The sequence below is a fragment of the Ictidomys tridecemlineatus genome, chromosome 8 (genome assembly GCF_052094955.1).
Source record: "Ictidomys tridecemlineatus isolate mIctTri1 chromosome 8, mIctTri1.hap1, whole genome shotgun sequence".
Classification (NCBI taxonomy): domain Eukaryota; kingdom Metazoa; phylum Chordata; class Mammalia; order Rodentia; family Sciuridae; genus Ictidomys; species Ictidomys tridecemlineatus.
Window position 1 is genome coordinate 65,163,367 of NC_135484.1, and position 20,899 is coordinate 65,184,265.

General features: G+C 34.5%; 1 pseudogene; it reads right to left on the reverse strand.

Moving 5' to 3' along the window:
* Positions 1 to 2,387: 2,387 nt before the first annotated feature.
* LOC101958235 (glutathione S-transferase A4-like) overlaps positions 2,388 to 20,899 on the reverse strand; it is a 32,949-nt pseudogene continuing 14,437 nt past the window's right edge.

Here is a 20,899-nt window from a genome sequence, read left to right on the forward strand (position 1 = left end):
TACCACAGTGTCTTTTGTTTGATGCCGTTAGTGTTCCTTATCTTTAACGACTCCTTATATTCCTACTTTTTTACATGGGCTTTTGCGGTTTCTGAAAGTGGAGGTGGAGTACATTTCCATGCCCTATTGGGAATATGACTTTGGCCAATAAACTATGGATAGGAGTGCATATACTCCCAGTTTCTGCCAAGTACACTGTGTATTTCATTTTACTTTTTTGTACTTCTCTCAATGTCAAGAAAAGATTATGCCCTATATACTCTGCTGGTTCTAGAAAAAAATTAGACGTACAGAGCCAACATCAATCAATCCCATAGTTAAGAATCAAGCCTAGATGAGTTTGGAAGAGTTATTCTAGCAGATCTGCAAATGTGTGAACTTAAAAAGAACTGTTGAGGGGCTGTGGCCGTGGTTCAGTGGTATCACACTTGCCTGTCATGTGTGAAGCATTAGATTCAATTCTCAGTACCTCATACAAATAAATTTAAAGAAAAAGAACTTTTGATGGAAGACTTTGAGTTTGAAATAAACTTTTTGATGTGTTATCTGTGTAATAACTAAATAAAACAACCCTCAAAGGGCTATACCCTCATATTTTTTTTCCATTATTTGGAGAAAAGTGATAAAATTCAACACTCAATTATGATGTAACTTTTGGTAGACTAGGAATAGGTGTCTCTACAAAATAAACAACCAGAAAAAGAAAACTGTATACATAAGAATCTTAAGGTATAACACTCAAAAGCATCCCTTATATAGCAATAGATAGCATAGGGACAGATGCTCACCATGCTACGTCTAATCAACATATGAATGAAAGGAGTGAGGCAATAGTCCCAGAGATCATACTCAGGCTTCCTGGTCTGCTAGTAGGAGAGGATTCAAAGACATTGTGGTATTCATGGTTAGGGCATTGCAGAGAAGGGATACAGATTAAAATTAGCAAAGTTATGAGAAATGACATCCAGGAGAAATTCAAATCCCCCTTTGGTGGTTAAGTTCAATCACTTCAGTCACTAGAAAATTTCCCCTTTTTGTCTCTTTCTTCAGTGGCACAAGATAAACCAAATGGCACGGTGGAAATCTCAGCTTCATCGATGGATTCATTTTTATATCCATAAACTTGCCTCCTCTTACTGTCCCCCCAAACCAGCAATGCTGTTGTTAGGAAGGAGCAAAATGTCTCTGTGTATAGATTATTAGTCATAATATGAGAATATCCACTCCACTTTCACTCCTTATATTGTTGGACTATATATTTGGATGTGGGGTAGAAGATACCAGATAAGGATTTCTTGAAAGATAAACAGGGTTTGTCTCCCAATTAGAGCTATCTTCAATAAAAGAATTCATCTTCCTCTTAGTCCAGCCATTTTTGGTACTGGAATATGCTGTGTGATCAGTTAACCCCTTGAACACAAGTCCATTGCTGTAGTTCTTTTACCACGTAATAATTTGAAGCAATTCTTTGAAGAATACTATGATAGTGGATAAGGCATTTTGTGAGCTGACAGATGATGGTGTTGGCAGAAGCATTAAGAAAAAGGAAAGAAAACCCATCTCTAGAACATTTGTCTGTTTCGGTAAGGATGAGTCTCTACCCTTTCATGATAAAAGGGGTCCAATGTAATCTACATACCGCTAGATGACTGGTTATTCCTCCATGAAACACATGGCATATTAGACTCACTTTGATCTCTATAGTTGTTAGATTCAGCACTCAACAGTGGGGGTAACCAGGTCACCTTGGTTTGGTTAATTTAGTGTTGTTAATTCCATGTATAGCCTCTGTTCCTGCCAGCATGACCACTTTTTTTTTTTTTCAATGGATCTATTAAAAAAGCTCTAGGGTATGTGGGAGAGGAGATGATTGACACTGAGTGTGTTTTTGTTCATCTCATTTTTGAGTATTTCCTTTGTATTGGATGCCCTTTGTTGGCTATTTTTATTTATTTATTTATTGGTGACTTCTTTATTTTGGCTAATGTCAACTGCATTCATTACTACCATTTGACTTATAGCCCAAGAAAGAGTTAGTCACTAAACATTGAGTTGTTATTAGACATTAAAAATTAGGAAGAGGCTGGATTTAGATATAAAGAGAGGAGAAAGGGATCCTGCTAATTATCAGGAAATGAGTAACTTGACCAGCTCTAACTCAAATGCCACCCTTCCCAAAAAAGGTTTTCCAGAAAATGTCCCGTAACAATTATTCACTGGATCAAAAATTGAAAAAATAAAGGTTGATATTTTTCAAAGAGAAGATTTCCTTGACATAAAAGCCCCAACTCAACACAGCACTTTTAACAGAGCTGAGATCAATTAAGATAGCACTGCTGTCAGCCATCTCTAGGCACAAGCTGCGGCTCCCAGAAGGCCATGTTATTTTACAGCATAAAGATGTTGTAGATGGTTCTCACATAGACTTCATCAGATTTCTTATTGCTTTTGGGCCCAAGGAATCTCCTAATTGTTGGGAAATTATTTAATTTCACTATGTACTCCTGGAGGAAAAGAAATGCTGACAGGATATTAGGAATTTTCTCTTCTAGGACCAAAATGGTCTCTAGTAGAATCATATCAGCAAGGCTCAGCTGATCATCAAAACAAAAGTTTTGTCCATGACCCCTTGAATCTTTCAAAAACAGGAAAGTATCTAATGGCTTTCTGGGTCATGATAACCACTTCCTTTTGTTAATCATCTGGTTTTAAGGATATATGCATGATGAGCAGTTCCAGGAGATCCAGTGTACCCTCCACATTCATGTCAGTCAATCACAGTTCTCTTCTTGAAGTCCTTGCAATAGAGCTGGTGCTTTTCTGCTATATAGTGGAGAAAGCTTTGGGTCCGGACTAACTTAATACCATCAGTTTCAACCATGAGCACTTGTTGGAACAGCAAGTGATTGCTATCCTGCAACTTGTGCAACTGTTCTTTTGTGTGCAGAAATTCATCATCAAACTTGACTCCAGTGAGTCAGGTCATATATGATCACTTACTATCCAAAAGTTCGTGTTTAATCTCTTTCAAAATTCAGAATTAAATCAGAAGCAGTTTTTCTAATGAAGAATCATTATTTGCAGAACAGGGCATTGTTTTGCTCCAAAATCTTAGAAATCTGTTCTAGATTTCCTCTACTGGTTTATGCTGCCCATTATCTCTTTTTTTGCTACCAAAACTATGATTGGATCTGTTGAATCACCAGCCCGTGTGGAAGAGAAGCTCACATTGAAGGCTGGACTTATTGTAGAGATTTCTCTTGCTCTGATCCCCACTTAGAAACTGAGAGCTTTACACATGACTTGGTAGCTAAGCTAAATAACTCACTCCATTGTTGCCTTAAAAATCCAAAAAGTCACTATGCAATTTTTCCATAATAGGTAGTTTCTTGAGAGAGATATTTGGACATGCTCCAGACTACTGAACTCCAAGCAATTTCCCTGATGTGTATGGCCTCTGAATTTTTGTAGTTTATTTCCTGACCTTTCATTCATATATGTCCTTCTAAGGCATCTCAATTGCTTTACATTTTACACTCATCATATACAATCAGCATAATATCATCAGCATTTAGATTAGTGTGATGTAAACCAGATGGAATGTCAAGATGATCAAAATAGGAGACTATGTTATGACAGAGCAGAGTTGACTTGATGCAGAGTCTGCAATGTGCCAAAGTGTACTGTCAGCTTTACAGGTGAAAGCAAACTTCCAGTGTTCAAATTTTTCGGGAAAAAATCACTAGCAGCATTAAAAGCAGCATACTCAAAAGTGAGAAATTATGTTAGTTTGCTCCAGAAAAGATATTATAAGTGGGAAAGGAGCTACAATTGTAATAACCATCTAATTATACTAATTCATAGTCATTCTCCAATATTCATCTGACTTCTACATAGTAAAAACAGGTGGTGAGGAATGTGACAGGAATCACCACTATTGATCTTTTAAAGTTTTGAGGATGACAATAATCCCTGTAATTAATCCAGGTACATGGTATTGCTTTTAGTTTACTAGCCTAGAAAAAGAGCTTCCACTTGGCCTTTCCTATGATAATGCTCCCCATTTTACCAAAGAGCCAATGTTGGAATCCTGCAAATTGACAAGTGTATCTATTCCAATTATATGTTAAGAAGCTGGGGATATCAATGCAGAGAGCATGTATGCGGTTGTAGAGATCATTGTGAGTCAACATAGCCTCTTTCTCCATTCATTTCCTTGCCACTATAAACCCTCAATCTGACTCCTAAGACTAGAGTGACATTTTTTAAAATATTTTTTTTAGTTGTAGATGGACACAATAGCTTTATTTTTTTATTTATATGTGGTGCTGAGGATCAAGCCCAGTGCCTCACACGTGTGAGGCAGGTGCTCTACTACTGAGCTACAGCCCTAGCCCCAGAGTGACATTTTGAGTCTTCAAGAATCAGTTTTATTTCAGAGACTGTGTGTAGTAAGTAATACCTGAAACCTTAGTATCTGCCTCTGAAACTACACAACCACACTGTTAAATGGCTCCAGATCTTTTGGGCAGAAGGTTTAGTGGAAAATATGCAGTGTATATTGTAGCAGTACTAAAGAATCTTTTCTACTAATAATTATGATAATCAAAAGATATCCTCAAGGAGACCTGATCTAGTCAAACAAATTAAATACTTGGGTCAGGAATTGGGTGATAAGCAATGGCTCACCATTGTGGCAACTCGTCAAAGTTCTGATTATGAAAACCAGGAGTTTTTTTTTCTGTTTATAAATCAAGAAATATTCGAATAGGCTACTTATATATTTAATTCCCAGGGACACTGTGATACTTATTTAACACCAAATGTCCCTATATGTCAAAATGTTCTGGGTGTTCATTATTCTTTGGCAGTACAGTGCTAGCTTTCAGTATCCATTACTTTAGGATTCCCCAGTGTAATGATGGAGCCTATCTTGATGCCAATATTCCAAAAGTTATGTCCAAATATTTGGTTTAGAAATGAGAATTAATACAACTCTCTGTGTGTATGGTATTGGGGATTGAATCCAGGCCCTCACACATGCTAGGCACGTACTCTATCACTGAGCCACATCTCCAGTTCCTTCTGGTTTTCCCATTTCATTTTTTGAGACAGGGTCTTGCTAAGTTGTCCAAGCTGCCTCAAAGTTGTGATCCTCTGGCTTCAGCCTCTTGAGTTACTGGGATTACAGGTATGTGCTGACATGTTTGGCCAACAGTTATTTATTATTTAAAAAATATTTTTAGTTGTAGATGAATACAATACCTTTTTTTAAAAAAATTTATTTATCTGTGGTTCTGAGGATCTAACTCAGTGCCTCATACATGCTAGGTAAGCACTCTACCGCCAAGCCATAACCCCAGCCCCCCTCAACAGTTATTTTTAAAGCTCCTCTCAATAATATATTTCAATGTGACAACTGCCTTCTGGGCCCTTTAATGGTATATAGTTGGTGTGTGTGTATGTATGCATGTTGAATGTATGTAGACTATACATTATAAATTCACTCCAATATTCTTATCTTCTTATGTCTCATGTTCCTTTCTGGGTATCTTGCCAAGGAAGCTCTGGCATATCAATCTCATTAAGCATAGTCCACTGTTAAGTTCAACTCTCAATCGGCTGACTAAACTATTAGAACAATTAAAAACAACATAAAACCTAATATCTCTGCTACATGCACTCAAATCAAATCACTCACCCTGATTCAGGATGAATCTGCCCTTCTTGGTATGACATCCTTAAAAATCTGTTCCCATACATATTCCCTGGATTCTGCCAAATATATTAGCAGTATTCTATAATTTCTTTGGTGACTAAATTAATTCTTTTTGGATCATACTTATATTTGATCCTTTGTAGCAAGTTGGGATTTGATGCTAGTTGTGGTTCTGGTGTCAAAAGGCAGTTGGGGTACACCTTGAGCATAATGGCCATCCCTTAGTGATGCCTGTCTGTTTCAGGTAAGGTCATTCTAAATTTGAAAAGCAAAGGAAGGCTGTTCTCTATACACAAGGGAGAGAAGCCAATTCTCCTGATAAGGAAGATTTGGTGTTTAAAGATTCTCAATTTGGTATGAATCCAACTAGATGCTCTCATTTCAAGATTCAAGGGCCCATTTCATATGAAACAGTATCCTACATTTTACATGACAACTTGGCAAGCCTTTGAATTCAGCTGCCTTTGTAATTCTGTATTCTGCATAGTAAATATTATGTTGTATTTTTTTGTGATTTATATTAAAAATTTCCAGTTCTATTTTTTAGTGTGATTTTTGTCTCTTGATCAGATTCTGACAGTTTCAGACATGTTGGCTAAGACATTGACTTGAAGATAATGTACTTGAAAAGTGCCATTGGAAATTAATATTAAGGTACCAACTATGATAACATTGACTGCAGTATGCAACAGATTATATTAGAGTGCACTTGAGTTCTTACAGAAAGAAAATAACAAGTTTAGCTCAAGCCACTGTCTGAGAGCTAGAGAGTTCCAAAGAATTCCACAAAGAATATAATTTCTTGAAGTTACAGGACAGATATTGCTGGAAGTTTCTTTCTTCTTTAGTCTCATCTTCTCCCTCTATACTTGCTATTGGCAGAATGTAAGTTCAAGTTGACTGACAAAAGAGAAAAGTAGTTTGCAGAGTGTGGCTTCAGTATCACAAAATAAGAAAACGACAGGTGGTTTTGGCCCTGAAAGATAATAAATTAAGGACTTTAGTCAAGTGCACTATAGCTGGTGCAGATAACCAGATTGAAATTGAAAGAAGTAAATCCAGTTGTAATTAAAAAGATCTTAAATTACTCTGTGATTCTTAAGAATTTTGATATTTACACTGAAAGAAGGTAAAAATGAAATTTACTGTTTTGAAATAATTTTTGCATATATGTAAATTATACTTTTAAAATAGTGATATATGTAGCTCACAATTTGTATTTCAGAGATGGAAAATACCTCTTAGTTTTCTAGTCATCTTGTTGTCTTTTGCATATCCGAATTACAGAATATTGCTACTAATCCACTTAATTTAACCCCAGGTCCTTTGTTTTAAGAGAATAAGATCATGTAAGAGTGGAATTAGGCCTTAATGAGTAGTGCAGTCAAGTATATTTTGTTAATTCTCAGCTGCAGCTTGCTGCCCACCCCCACACCCCTTATCTATGAATTAAAGTTTCAAGGTCAAGTGCCTTCATTGTTTCACACCTGTGAAAATACTTCATGGAATGTCCTCACTTCACATTGGGAAGGAAAGAGATGCCAATAAAAATTATACAAATCAGAGCCATATTTCTAGCAACCTGTTTTGTTTGTAGTTCTGGGAATTGAACCCAGGGCCTTTGCATGCTGGACAAGTGTTCTATTATGGAGCTACATCCACATTACCAGCCACCCCAGTTACCAGCTGTACCAGTCAAATGGTAAAAAGGAGGAGAAAAATATTTTTTTTAGATGATACTTGTCACAAGCTTTTTTTAAATTCTGAGGATATGCAGATGCATCAGCATTTGTGTGTTTTGGGGGTCAGGTTATCATGTGTATCATTTTAACTGTCATTTAAAAATATATGAACATATATTTTATCACTATAGCAAAATTGGAGAGTATATTTAACTCATGAAAGACAGAAGCAGTACAATACTAAATTCCTTTTTCAGACTTGAGATTTAACTAGACTGATCCAGGCCTGGTGCCACATGCTTGTAATCCCTGCTACTCAGAGGCTAAGGCATGCAGATCACAGGGTCCAGGACAACCTGGGCAACTAAATAAGAACCTGTTTCAAAAATATAAATAAATAGGCTTGAGAATATAGCTCAGTGGTAGAGCACCCCTGAGTTCTCAGTATTGGGGGAAAACGATTTAACTATAGCAGTGAGCTTAAGATTTAACTATAGCACTTGTGAGTTTCTAAGGTTTCAAACTTGGCTGTTCTCACATCTACATTCATGATGCTGTAATGCATCTGTAAATGTTATCCACTAAGATTATTTTAGATGATCTCATTAACACCCTAACAAGCAGTAAACTTTACATCTTTACAACTCTGAAGTGTGGAACAAGAAAGTTTGGCATGTATATGGTGGGGAGGGAAGGTGAGGGAAGTTGAGAAAACCCAAATTCAAATATCAGCATGAAAAAAATTTCAGTGGTCAGAAATGAATCACAAATTTTGGGAAATAAAAATCATAAAATACTCCGGTGATGGGGCATGAGAGTTTTAATTCACCACATTAAATTATTTAGCTATTTCAGGGTAGAATATTTCCAACAATATTAAAGATACATTTCTCAAAGACTGAGATTTTTTGTAATGTTTTTATTAGTGCACTATAATTATACATAATACTGGGTTTTGTCATGATATATTCACACATGCACATAACATAATTTGTTCCATTGAAGTCCCCAGTATTTTCCCTTTCCATCCCCTCTTTCCTCCCCCAACCTCTTCCTCTAATGTACTAGTCTCCCTTCCATTTATTTATTTTTAATTATATCTAAAAGTGGGATTCGTTGTAATATATTCACACATGCACATAACAATTTATTTGATGTTATTTACCCCAAAATCCCTTTTCCCTTTTTCTATTCTCCTGTTCTCCCTTCTATTTTGTGAGATTCCCACATCATCTTTTTATTGCTTTTTTTCTCTCTTTCACAAATGAAATAAAACATATGACTCTTGACTTTCTGAATCTGGCTAATTTTACTTGGCATGATGTTCTACCATTCCATCCATTTTCCAGCAAACAATATAATTTCATTTTTGTTTATGGTTGAGTAGAACCCTATTGTGTATATATACCATACTTCTTCATCCGTTCATCTGTTTCTCAAAGATTGATAGGTATATTTTAAAGATTTTTTTTAAATAATGGATTTGCCTCTTTAGTTAAAGAGGTAGGTATGTTTGAGACCACTGGGGGAATGCCTTTTTTTTTTTTTGGCCCAGGATTTTAATTTTAATTAGGCTACTTTTTGCTATTTTTGTGAAAAGTGACATTTTAATATAATTTTTAAAATATAAAATTTTGAAAATATAATTGTGTAAAAACTAGATTTGGGTGACTTTGAGGGTAATATCTTCAGCCACAACTCTAACTCAACATAAGTAATTATTAATTTGATTTCTATTTCTGACATCTAGTTACTTTCACTTTTTTTCTTTCTAAAATGCTGAGATCTGGAGAAGATTCCTGTACATATACATGTGTATATGTACAAGAAAGAAGAGAAAGAAAAAATCTATTTTTTTAAAGTGATCATAATGTGTAAAATAGTTTTTGTAATTTTATAACAGTAGTAACAATACTTTATAAAAGTACATTTACATGTGTCTAGTAATTAAAATATCAGCCAGGGATTATATTACCAACTTATTAAATTAAATAAATGAAGAATTTGACTCACTTTCCACTTTATATTATGCTGGACAGGTTGGATGGCAACACTTTTACTGGGTATGTCTCTGAAGCTGAAATTATAGAGCTCTTGAGACAAAAAAATAAGAGCTAAAAACAACATAGAGACTGTCATTTCAATATTTTTTATTTAAAATATCCTTTTTCTTACCAGTATTAAGTGAAAATATCATGCTCATACTTTTTTGCTAATTATATTCTCCATTGTGCCAAAAGAATCTTACAGAAATAGAATTTTTGTGGTAGTCTCCAGGGATACTGAAGTGACACTGACATCTGCATCTTAAATGAGAACATATCTACCACTGGCAAAAGGAATTAGTATGAACAAAACTAACTGAATCTTATTTATAACCCCTCTCTACCTTTAGAATTCTTATGTCATTTTATTTTTATTGCTTTTAAAATATTCTGCCTATGATGTTGTAAGTTAGTGGTCTATGTGAACTTTGTTTTACACAAAACTTAGTACACTATCTAGATTGTTCATAGTATTTATTAAATGTGTCTGTGGATGAAAAAGTGAATCATACTGTGATTTCAATTGCTAAAACAATACACTGTTAAATAGAGGACACAAAATTTGTATTAGAGAGCTAGAACCCATGGAAGGAATAATCAACTGAACCATTCCAAATCTAGGATCAGTGGCTGAGCAAGCAATGTTCAAACTGTTGGGAAATTTTAATTTAGTCATTGATCAATCACTTTTTGAAAAAAAAATTATCGAACACCAGTTATCTACCAGTTCCTGGAACAAGTATGGGGGCAATAATCCCCAGCAGAAGCAGTACCCAACTCCTTCATATGCAAGTGAATACTTCCATATGTTAAGGAAATGTAAGACTTTTATGGTATCTTTTTCAAAGAAACGAAGGAATGTGTTTCATAAAGCAATTAGATGTGTCTTTGGGAAAAATAATGAATGATGTCTTCTAATGAAAAATATGTTTTGAGCTGGGGTTGTGGCTCAGTGGTAGAGCACTTGCCTAGCATGTGCGAGGCCCTGGGTTTGATCCTCAACACCACATAAAAATAAATAAAATAAAGGTATTGAATTCCAACTACTACTAAAAAATGAATATTAAAAAAGAAAAATATGTTTTAATTTTAAAATGATGCTCTACTTTTGCCCTTGTGAAAACCTATTTGTTCCAATGCAGAATCACAGCAAAATCTCTTTAGATATATAGCAACTAGTCTAAACACACATAGTAACTGCAAAGTAGATAACTCTATTGAAGTGACGGCAACACGATGAGCTGATCAAGTTTGCTCATTTGCACTACCACTTGGCTGAAAAAGACGAAGAAGTCTTGGACTGTATGATGAATTTCCTAATTTCAAGAGGTTAAAATATGAGGAAAACATGACTAGAGGTAAAATATTAAATTTGTAGTTATCTGAGTCCAGAGCTTAATGCCATTTTACTTATATGTGCTGAGTTTTCCAAAAATGTACATACTATGCAAATCATGGGTTGCCCTTTTCTTTGTTCATCATTCTGCAAAATCAAATTATTGGCAGAAAAACTATTTGTGGTATTCAAGTCTCTTGCACCACATACATATAACTGTGCATTAGCAGCTGCTGTATTCAATGTGGTTCTTCATAGAGTTGCAAATATCAGAGTAATTCAAGTTTTGTCTTGATCAAAGATTAGTTTTATATTAAAAATAATGTCCTTTCATTGCTCCCTTATTACATATTGAGGGAATTTTTTATTTATTTGATGTTAGATTGCTTCTTTATAATATTTATAAGAATATGTGAAATGAACATGATTTTTCAAATGACTAAAACTACATTATATATTATGAATAACAGTATTGATGTAGTGATATCCTTTATATAATACTTAAAATTCTCTTATCTTCTTTATATAAATGTAGGCTTGAAATGAAGTACATACTTTCTTAGGATATAAAAACTTCAGATTTCCATACCTTATTCATATTCTTAGAATTTTTACACATTTTTAACCAAGCTCAAGTTCTTTTTCCCCCTAAAATTACTGACTTTTTAAAATTAAAAGATTTATCCACAAATGAAGGGGTTCTTAATGATGCACAGTAACTGATAATCCCATCAGTTTTACATGGGTTTTTGACCTAGTTCTTTTTTTCATTCAAAGTAAAAACAAAAGAACTAAAAGCTTTCACCTTGGCAGCCAGACCAAGTTTTATAGATTGCCCATGGACTTGAACATTCCAAGGCACTTTATACAACCATTTTGAATTTAATAGTCATGTGAACATTGTACCTTCAAGCTGAAAATTTTTAGTGCTGATGTCATGAACTCAATTTTTGGAAGATTTCTGAGCTTGAGGAAAGGTCTAATTAATTATGTGATTACAATGCATAGGAGCATCTTCCAAAATATGTGCAAAATGACTTAACTTCAGCTCTGTGATAAATCAGATCATATGATACTGTCATTTCAATATTTTTCACTTAAAATATCATTATTCTTACCAGTATCAAGTGAAAATATCATGCCTCAAGGTAGATGAGGATCCATGTCTCCTGACCTCTGGTACAATTCACTGTTCACCACAGAATTGGCAACTGACATGATACCAGCAATCAAAAGAAGACTGTAGGTTTTAAGTACACTTGGTGGTTCTTTTGTTGTTGGATTTGATTTTTATGATGTCAATAAACAGAATAATCTGAGTTTTTCTCTCTGTACCCTGTCTCAAATGCATTCACTGAAATGCCACAAACTGCTTCTCCTGTTGAGGAATCTCATACTGCCAAAATAAGTTTTGGGATTCATTGGCATTCCAGAGTTTTATACCCTTGGCAGAAAACTGTGTAGCATCTTTGGATAAATTTTATATATATGCAAAATTATAAATAATATATAATATATTATATATAATTACAAATAATTTATATACATATAATTATGTATAACTAAAATTTTATATACACATATTATGATATACCATAATAACTCCTCCAAAACACCTTCCCCAATACATGTTTTGTTGCTAGCAAAGGAAACCGTTCTCTTAGGCTGTATGTATGGTGTTGCATGCGGAACATAACACAAGATTCTGAAGTCGCAAAAAAGCATGTGCTCAATCTTCCTCAAGTACTGATTTTGGCTTTGGGGATGCAGCCTTGGCTTTGGGTCTGAGCAAGTGGGTGCCAAGAGTCTGTGTTCTGCTATAGAAGGCCATAAAGCCTACAGATATTTTAAATGTTATGTAGGAAACATTAACTATGGATTTCATTTGGAGTGTAGAATTACTAAAAATATAAATAGGAGGACTTGGGATTATAAGTTTGGGAACCACAGAGATATACTTTTCTAACAGTGCATTGAGGAGGCGGACATAATCAGAGCAAAATGGAGAAAGTATCATGATAGTGGTAAATATACAATGCTAAAGCTCAGAAGAGGGCATTAATAACAGTCAGGGAATGATCAGGCAGTGCTTCCTGGAGAAGGACAGGTGACTTGAAAGATTTGAAATTATTCCGATGAATGGAGGTGACTCCAAATTGATGTAGAAAGACTCTGGAGGCATAGCACTCTGTAGATCTAGAAATGGTTCAAGAAGTCCAAAATCAAAAGAAAAAAGATAGAGTTTTGATTGGACATGATGTCAAGTTGTCCATACCCATTTATTGCTTCTCCTCCTTCAATCTCTATTAAATTGAAGTAAACTGTACCCCCTGGCTCCCACATACAGCATCATCCACAGAGGAAAGGGAAACATAAGAGAAGGCATTAATAAATGAAAGTTTGTTACATTTTGTGAAATTTTAAGAAGTTAATATAAACAGGGATGATATTTAAGGATATTTAAAAATACATATGACACAAAATACAAGCAATCAAGAAGAGCCAGCAATGTTGGTAGTGGTGCAGTTTCCTGGGGAGCCCATGCTGAGGCAGTTGTGTGATCCACTCTCACCTATCACATAGGACTGGCTCTTTGGCTTCCTGTTGGTTCAACCAAATGGAGACAACAAGAAGTGTCAGGCATTTATTCCTTATCTGCTGTGCCAACGTCTGGCAGTGCCTGTTATCTTCTGCCTAAGTCCATACCTCCTGTAGGGCAAAGTGACATTCTTCTACATTTGCAGCTCCCCCTGTTTGTACCAACAGTTCCTTTTATTACCTCTTCAGTCCTAGGAAGGAAATAGCTCTTTGATTCTGATGATTCTGAGGCCCTGCCTGTCCCTCAGTGGTTTCCTTTAACCCTGTTTATACCTTTGTAATTGGTCCCTGCTAAATTCTTCAAGGGAGAACTTCTCACTGGAAATGGCTTTAGGAAAAACTTCTCCATATATTAATGCTGAGATCTCCTAATGAAATATAGTTCTCACTCAGTAACTTCAAAGTGAAACATGCCAGTTGACATACCTCATTCATATACAGAAAGATGCTGATTAGCTTTTCTATCTTTCATTTTAAGTGTGTGTGTGTGTGTGTGTGAATATATATATAATTAAAGATTTCAAGGCATAAGTGTCAAACCCTCTAAATAAGAATGAAAGCTAAAAGAAACTTATAGAGAAAGTACTCAGAGGAAATAAAACAACACACAAATCAGAATTAACCCCTTCCATATAAAAAAACTTCACAGCTTCAATTATTTCTTTAACCCATTAAGTTCCAAGTTTTTAATTATGTGAATATTTCAATGAAATTGACACCAAGTGCATTAAAATGGGTTGGAGATCATAAGCTAGAGCTTATATATATATCATTATATTAATTAAAATTAATTATAATTATAACTTTATCATTATATAACCATATTGTATATTTTATAATTATAGTATATGTTTGAGTTTTTTATTGTTATTCCATACTTGTGACCATGGGACAAATGGGTTTGAGATTAGAGAGAACATGTTGTAACCATTAGAAAAAAACAATGTTACATCAAAAATCAGTAAACAGTTAAGTTTTTTAAGCTGAAAATTTGGAAAATGGAGATATATCTCAGTAGTATTATAGTACTTGCTTAACATGTTGGGGGTTTGATTCCCAGAACCGTGCCCCCCAAGCCCCCCCAAACCAAAAACCAAGTAAATTAATCAAAAAACCCACCACCACTAACAACCACTAAAACAGTGACCTTTTGTTCCAAGCATGGTGGCATGTGCCTGTTTTCCCCATTTCTCATGAATCTGAGGACTGCTCAAGTCCAGGGATTTGAAGACAGTCTGGGCAACATAGCAAGACTGTCTGTAGTTGGGAAAATGTTAGAAAGAAAGAAAGAAGTAAAAGAAGGAAGGAAGGAAGGAAGGAAGGAAGGAGGGAAGGAAGGAAGAAAGGAAAAAAGAAAGGAAGAAAGGAAGATATGTAAAACTTAAAGTCAGGGAAATTTTGGAAACTACAATGAAAAAGAAGGGAGGAAATATTACACAAAAGAAGATACTTAGAAGACAAATACAGAAAGTTCCACATTTTATGAATATGAGACAATAGAAAATGGTGTTCAAAATTCTGCAAGAAATGCCTGTCTGTCCATCTGTCTATCTACCTATCTATCTATCTATCTATCTATCCATTCATCCATCTATCCATCTATTGTCTTGCTAATCATCCCCCATCTTTCATCTCTCTGTTTGCATGATTCTGGGAACTTTACACTCAGGCTACCAATGAAGAATAAGAGCAGATGACCTGCTTTGAAGGTTCACTTTCCATGCATTTTGTAAGCTCTTAGTGAAGGATGTGTTCCAGCAAAATGAGCAAATAATTCAAGGAAGGGGAAAAAATAAGATCTTTGTCTCCAACAAAGTAGAGTACCATAGAGAAGTGTCAAGATGAACTTTTCAGTAGGCTTAGCATACAGTACCTCTTAACTGGCAAGAGAATTGAACCTTCTATGATGGATTACTCCAGGGAAAAAGTAGACTTGATAGAATGCATGGAATTGTGGTAATGAAGTATTAAAGATATTTATGCAGAAATTATGCAAGCAAAAAAGTTTTTTATTGACACACTATTAAACAAAAGGCTCTATAAGAAAGAAACCAATATCTTGATAATTTCTTTCTGTACAGTGAATTATATCTTCTGGTCATATTCAGATATTGATTTGCTTAGAAGTAACTTAATTATATTCAAATATAGGAGAAGGGAGGTGGGAAGAAAATAGCTCACTGCACATGTCTCATAAAATCAATAATGTCTGAAGTATTGAAAAATTCAGAAAGAGAAGTCTAAACATATGTATGAGAGACTTCTAGTGGTCACCAAATGTCTTCTTTTGTTCAACAGAAAGACTGACCAGTACAAGGAATATCTCCGTACTCTCACTTGAAGCTGGGATAAAGTTTTGGCTAATGAGATGTTTGCATGTTTCAAGTGATAATACTGGGAGTCTCTTTTAAGGACACTTAAAGATACTTAAAACATGTACTCTTTCTTCTTTGACTTTTTCTCCTTAAAGAGGGATTGTACCTCACACCATGAAGGCCTGATTTTAGTGGTGGTACAGTGTGAACCAAGAGAAATCTGGCTCCTTATATGGAACAATAAAAACAGTTGTGTTTAGAGGCTATGATTAATGCTAAGGAAGAACAGAGGGAGGAGCTGTTGTTTCACATTATAAAATTCAGTTTCAGCAAGTTGAATATGAACTTGCTACTTCTGTATACTGAAATTGGTTGAATATCTGTGATTTCATATTGTTCAATCTATTTATCTAAAAATAGGTGCATATATTAGTATGGTTAAAATACTTAGAAATGCAAAAGTAGAAAGATGGGACTGTTAAGTAGACAGTCATTTAATCCTGAAAGAACTTATATATCATGATAAGAATTTGTGGTTTAATTTTTTTTAACCCATGCTGTTGATTGCTAAATGTAATAGTCTGATCATGACGCTGAATAAATGTGTCTTTTTTAAAAAAAAAAAGAATTTGTGGTTTAATGTGATCTGTTGATGTTTTAAAGACATCAACACAGTAAAATAGAAGGGGCAAAAGAATCTGTTGTATACTAAATAATAAAGAAAGAGGCCTTTCTAATCAACAGGTGACAGATAATGAAGACTAAATCAAGGATATTGTAGGGATGATCAAGTTCATTGATAAATATTAGACAGATAGACCTGGTAGAGCTGTGTGAGCAAGCAAAGGTAGACAGGAGGTGAAGGAAGGGGAGTAGAGTAACACGTGTTTAAGACTCTGTCTCAGCAGCCCTTCAGACTGGTCTTCACTCCATGTTTGCCTTGGGCATGTTCTGTTTTCACACTGTGCTTTCCACTGCTCATCTGTAAAATGGGGAACAACAGTACTTCCTTCTTAGTGTTTGGTGAACATTACATGAAAGAGAACCTAAGGAAAGCACACCAACTGCGTGGCACAGAATAAGTGAATAAAATGGAAGAGTATTAAATTGAACAATGGAATAAATATTTGCTACTAATATTACTATAAGGTTCCACCTTCCTAAAGAGGAAGCAAAGGAAAAAGTACTGGATATCCAAGTAGATTAGTAGAATAATTAGGATTTACAGGATGGAAGTTGGGCTATAAGTAGTCATTTGTATTCAGGTTTCAGGCAGAATTTGAAACCACGGGAGTGAATTATTTTTATGTCTAAGAAGAACATATGGAGTGAAGAGAGATAGAGAGAAAGAGAGAAAGACATGAAAGAATACAAATATTTTAAAGAAATGAAGGCTTCAGAGGAAATTAAGTGTTAGAAATCAGAAAATCAGATATGGAATAAGAAGAACAATGCAGAAAATTGGTTAAGTAACAATTTCAGCACATTCACATATGACTAAGAATTTAGACATCATCATTAGCTTTTGCATCTAATGGGGCTAGGAACTCAGGAGCTAGAGGACAGAAAGCAGAGGCACTGCCAACCATGAGGAAAGTCAGTCAAGCTGCTGGGAATGGACTCCTTTTTCTAGAAGCCTGTCTAGGAATGAGAAAACTGGGAGAGATTTGAGACTATGTCTCCATGTTAATAAATAAAACTTCAGAGAAAAAGACAAAGAAAACAGAGGAGAAATAGCACACATGACAGAGCAAGATCCCGGAGGATCTGTTCTCTTCTGATTTTTCTATATTGCCTTCTGAGGTAAGTAGAAGTTGTGAATCAAAAAAGATGAATTATTATACTTGACACTTATTTATGTAAGATGTGTTTTAAAACCCTCATGGAAAAGTGTTTTGTTCACTTGCATATCTTTTCCCCATTTGCTTTCTTGAAAGTAATAACACTATACACAAATAAACACAGAAAGAAATCAATCCAAAATGACATCATCTGTCTAGGGAATATTCTTTATGTCCAAACAGAAACAATTCTTTTCGATAACTTTTCCTATTAACATTCCACTTCCAGAAAGACTAGGGAAGGGCTGTGCCTCATAGGTAGAAAACTACTTTCTATTTTAGCTTCTTCAAAGAGGTAATTGAGTGCTTTCATCTGTCTATAAAGATAGAGGTGTGTGTGTGTGTGTGTGTGTGTGTGTGTGTGTGTGTGTGTGTTTAAAAATATCCCAGAAGTTGAAATTAAGTCTTCATATAATTAGAGAGTTTTTAAAAATTTCAATAACAATAGTCATAATAAAATGTGGTATTTGATCTTATGGTTTGAAAAAAGGCATTTCTTAGAACAAGAGGGAAATTCATACAGCTATGGGAAAGTGGATCCTGTGCTGTGATCTATGGTCTTTCAGTACTGTTTTGTAGCCACTATATATAGAAACAGTGCCTACAAGAGAACCCATGTGCTTTTCTACATCAGTATCTGACTAATCCCAGGAAGTGAACTTCCATTAAAGCTGAGGATAAGAACAGGATGATTATTTTTAAATTATTTTCAATAAGTTTTCAATGCATATGTTGTTCAACGTGTAAGGGAAAGTTTATTTATATATGTCACTTTGAGAGAGCTAAAGAAAAGCTCAACAAGAAATGTTCCTCATGATTACCAAGCAAATGTCACTGCAGGCAAAAATACTGTAATCTGTGTTCCTTGTATGAGTGTTAATTATGTGCCAGATACTATGTGTTTTAAAATCACTCAAATTTTTAACAATTACAATCCTATAATCTAGACACCAGCATCACCTCATTCAGCAGAGGAAGAATTTAAGATTCAGTTAAATGGCTTTCCTATATTTTGAGATTTTGATATATGGAATTTAAAGCTATTAGGGGGGAGACAAATTTTTCTAGCACTTGGAAAGCTGAGCATGTTCTAGAGAAAAACAATTAAGATGTTAAGAAAATATTCATTCTGTCAAAAGAAAATTCTTATGTATAAAAAACTTTTAGCTTATCTAAAATGCCAGGAAAGTACTCCTATTCTGATTGTTATTTTCAACCAGATGTTGAGACTCGGTTGTTGCTTTTCAGGGTTTCTCATTTTATGCAATTGAAGTATTATTCCTCAAAACTTGACCATTTTTTTTTGGTTAAAAATCTACAATTCTTCTTAAAAGGGGGTGCTTCCTATGACCACTGGGTATTGAAAATTTTTATGTTATCAAAAAAGATAAATGACTATTTACCAAATAAGCACATTTAGGTTTAACTAGCTATGCAAACAGAGACTTGAATGCTTCAAATCATGAGACCTAGGCGTGAACTAAATGAGCATCACGGTAATATGGTGGTCACTAGCTATGGGGCCACTATCTGCTAAGACGATGACTCAGATGGTGCCTAGGTGGCTTAATCCCAGGGCATGCAATCCCAAGAGTCCTTGTAGCCTCATATAAGGCCAAAGTGATTCTGGCCATATTTCCATGGATACAAATATTTAAAAATATTTGTATCTTTTATAAAGTTCTTAGGATTTACTAAGTTTCATCACTATATTCTCATATTTCTTACTATTTTTCCATTATTTCAAACTTACAGAATGGCTGGGAGAATAGTACATAGAACTTATATGCTATATACCCTTTGCAAGATTGACTAGATGTCTGTATTTTGCCTCATTTATTCTGTCATCTTCTCTCAGTCTTTCTAAACATATATTTTTACTTTTCTGAAACTGTTGAGAGTAAATTTCAGATGCCATGTCTGTTTGTCCTAAAGATATCAAGATTTTTTTCTAGAACCAAGAATATTTCTCTGCATAACCACAATTTAATTATATAGTCAGGGAAAAAAAATCAATACATCACAATTATCTAATCCATGCCCATACTCAAATTTGATTAATTGTTCCAACAATGTTCTTTATTGCTATTTATTTCCCAGACCCAAGAACATGGACTGCATTTAATTATCATATTTCTTTAATCTGAACTGTTTTCAGTCTTTCTTTATCATTTATAATAGTGATATTTTAAAGATATACAAGGTACTTATTACATTGTTAACTCAATGTTGTAGTTGGATTCAATACCTTTGTTTTATTTATTTAATTTTATGTGGTGCTGAGAATCGAACCCAGGGCATCGTATGTGCTAGATGAGTGCTCTACCACTGAACCACAACCCCAGCCCTGATTATGCATTTTAATGAAGAATGCTAAAGAAATGATATTGCATCCTTCTTGTACTTCATAGTAGGTGACAAATGTGATTGGGTTAGCTCCAACCCTGATGTTGCTAACTTTTACCACTCAAGGAAGAGAGTGGCTAGGTACCAAGTTTCCGCTCTGTAAAGTTACCAATTTTCTCTTTGTAAATAGTAGATTATTTTGGAGTATTCACCAATGAACCTTGCCTGAATCAATTATTACTAGGATACTGTAAAAAAGTAAATTTCTAAGTCTTTTTCTGCAGTTATTAATTAATATTCTACTGCAAAGAATTTTCCCTTCTCCCACTTTTGTGTGTATAGAATTATGTATTTATAGCAACTTGATCTCATAGATTTTTATTTTATGTAGTAAGTTTTAGTATTTCACTGTCATTTTCTATTTTGATGCCAAGTTGCCCCTTTTGTTATTAATTTTTTAAAAATGACATCAGCCAACTCTGTTAAATAATGTGACTTGGATTTGAAAAATTCTAGTTGACTTCATACAGACAGACAGACACATAGAATGGAATTGAACTTTATTGACTATAAATAAAATCAGTCATGAAAGTCAAGGATTTTGAGGAGAGGTAGCTTTCCTGTAATCAGTGTACACCTTCTTAAATAATCCACTAATCTTTCTTTGTTGTTGTCAGTATGGTATAGTCCACTCCCATCTGTAGGATGAGTCTGTTGCTTAGATGGCAAGTTCTGGCATATTTACATTGCTTCACCTTGTGCCAGCTTTTTCTGTTTTCTCTTTTCAGAGATCCTTTTTACCCAAAAGAAAGCATGAGGGCTCAGGAATGGTTTAAAATATATGTTGGTAAAAAATAGTTGCTTCTAATTATTAATTATTGATTCATTTCTTCTATTTAGTTTAATTCAGCAGCTGTTATTTATTCAGCTTCTTCATAGGTTTGTTTTATCTGGGATATCTTTGGGTTTTGTTAATCTCCCTTTGAAAACCCCATATAATAGTACTTTTTAAAAACT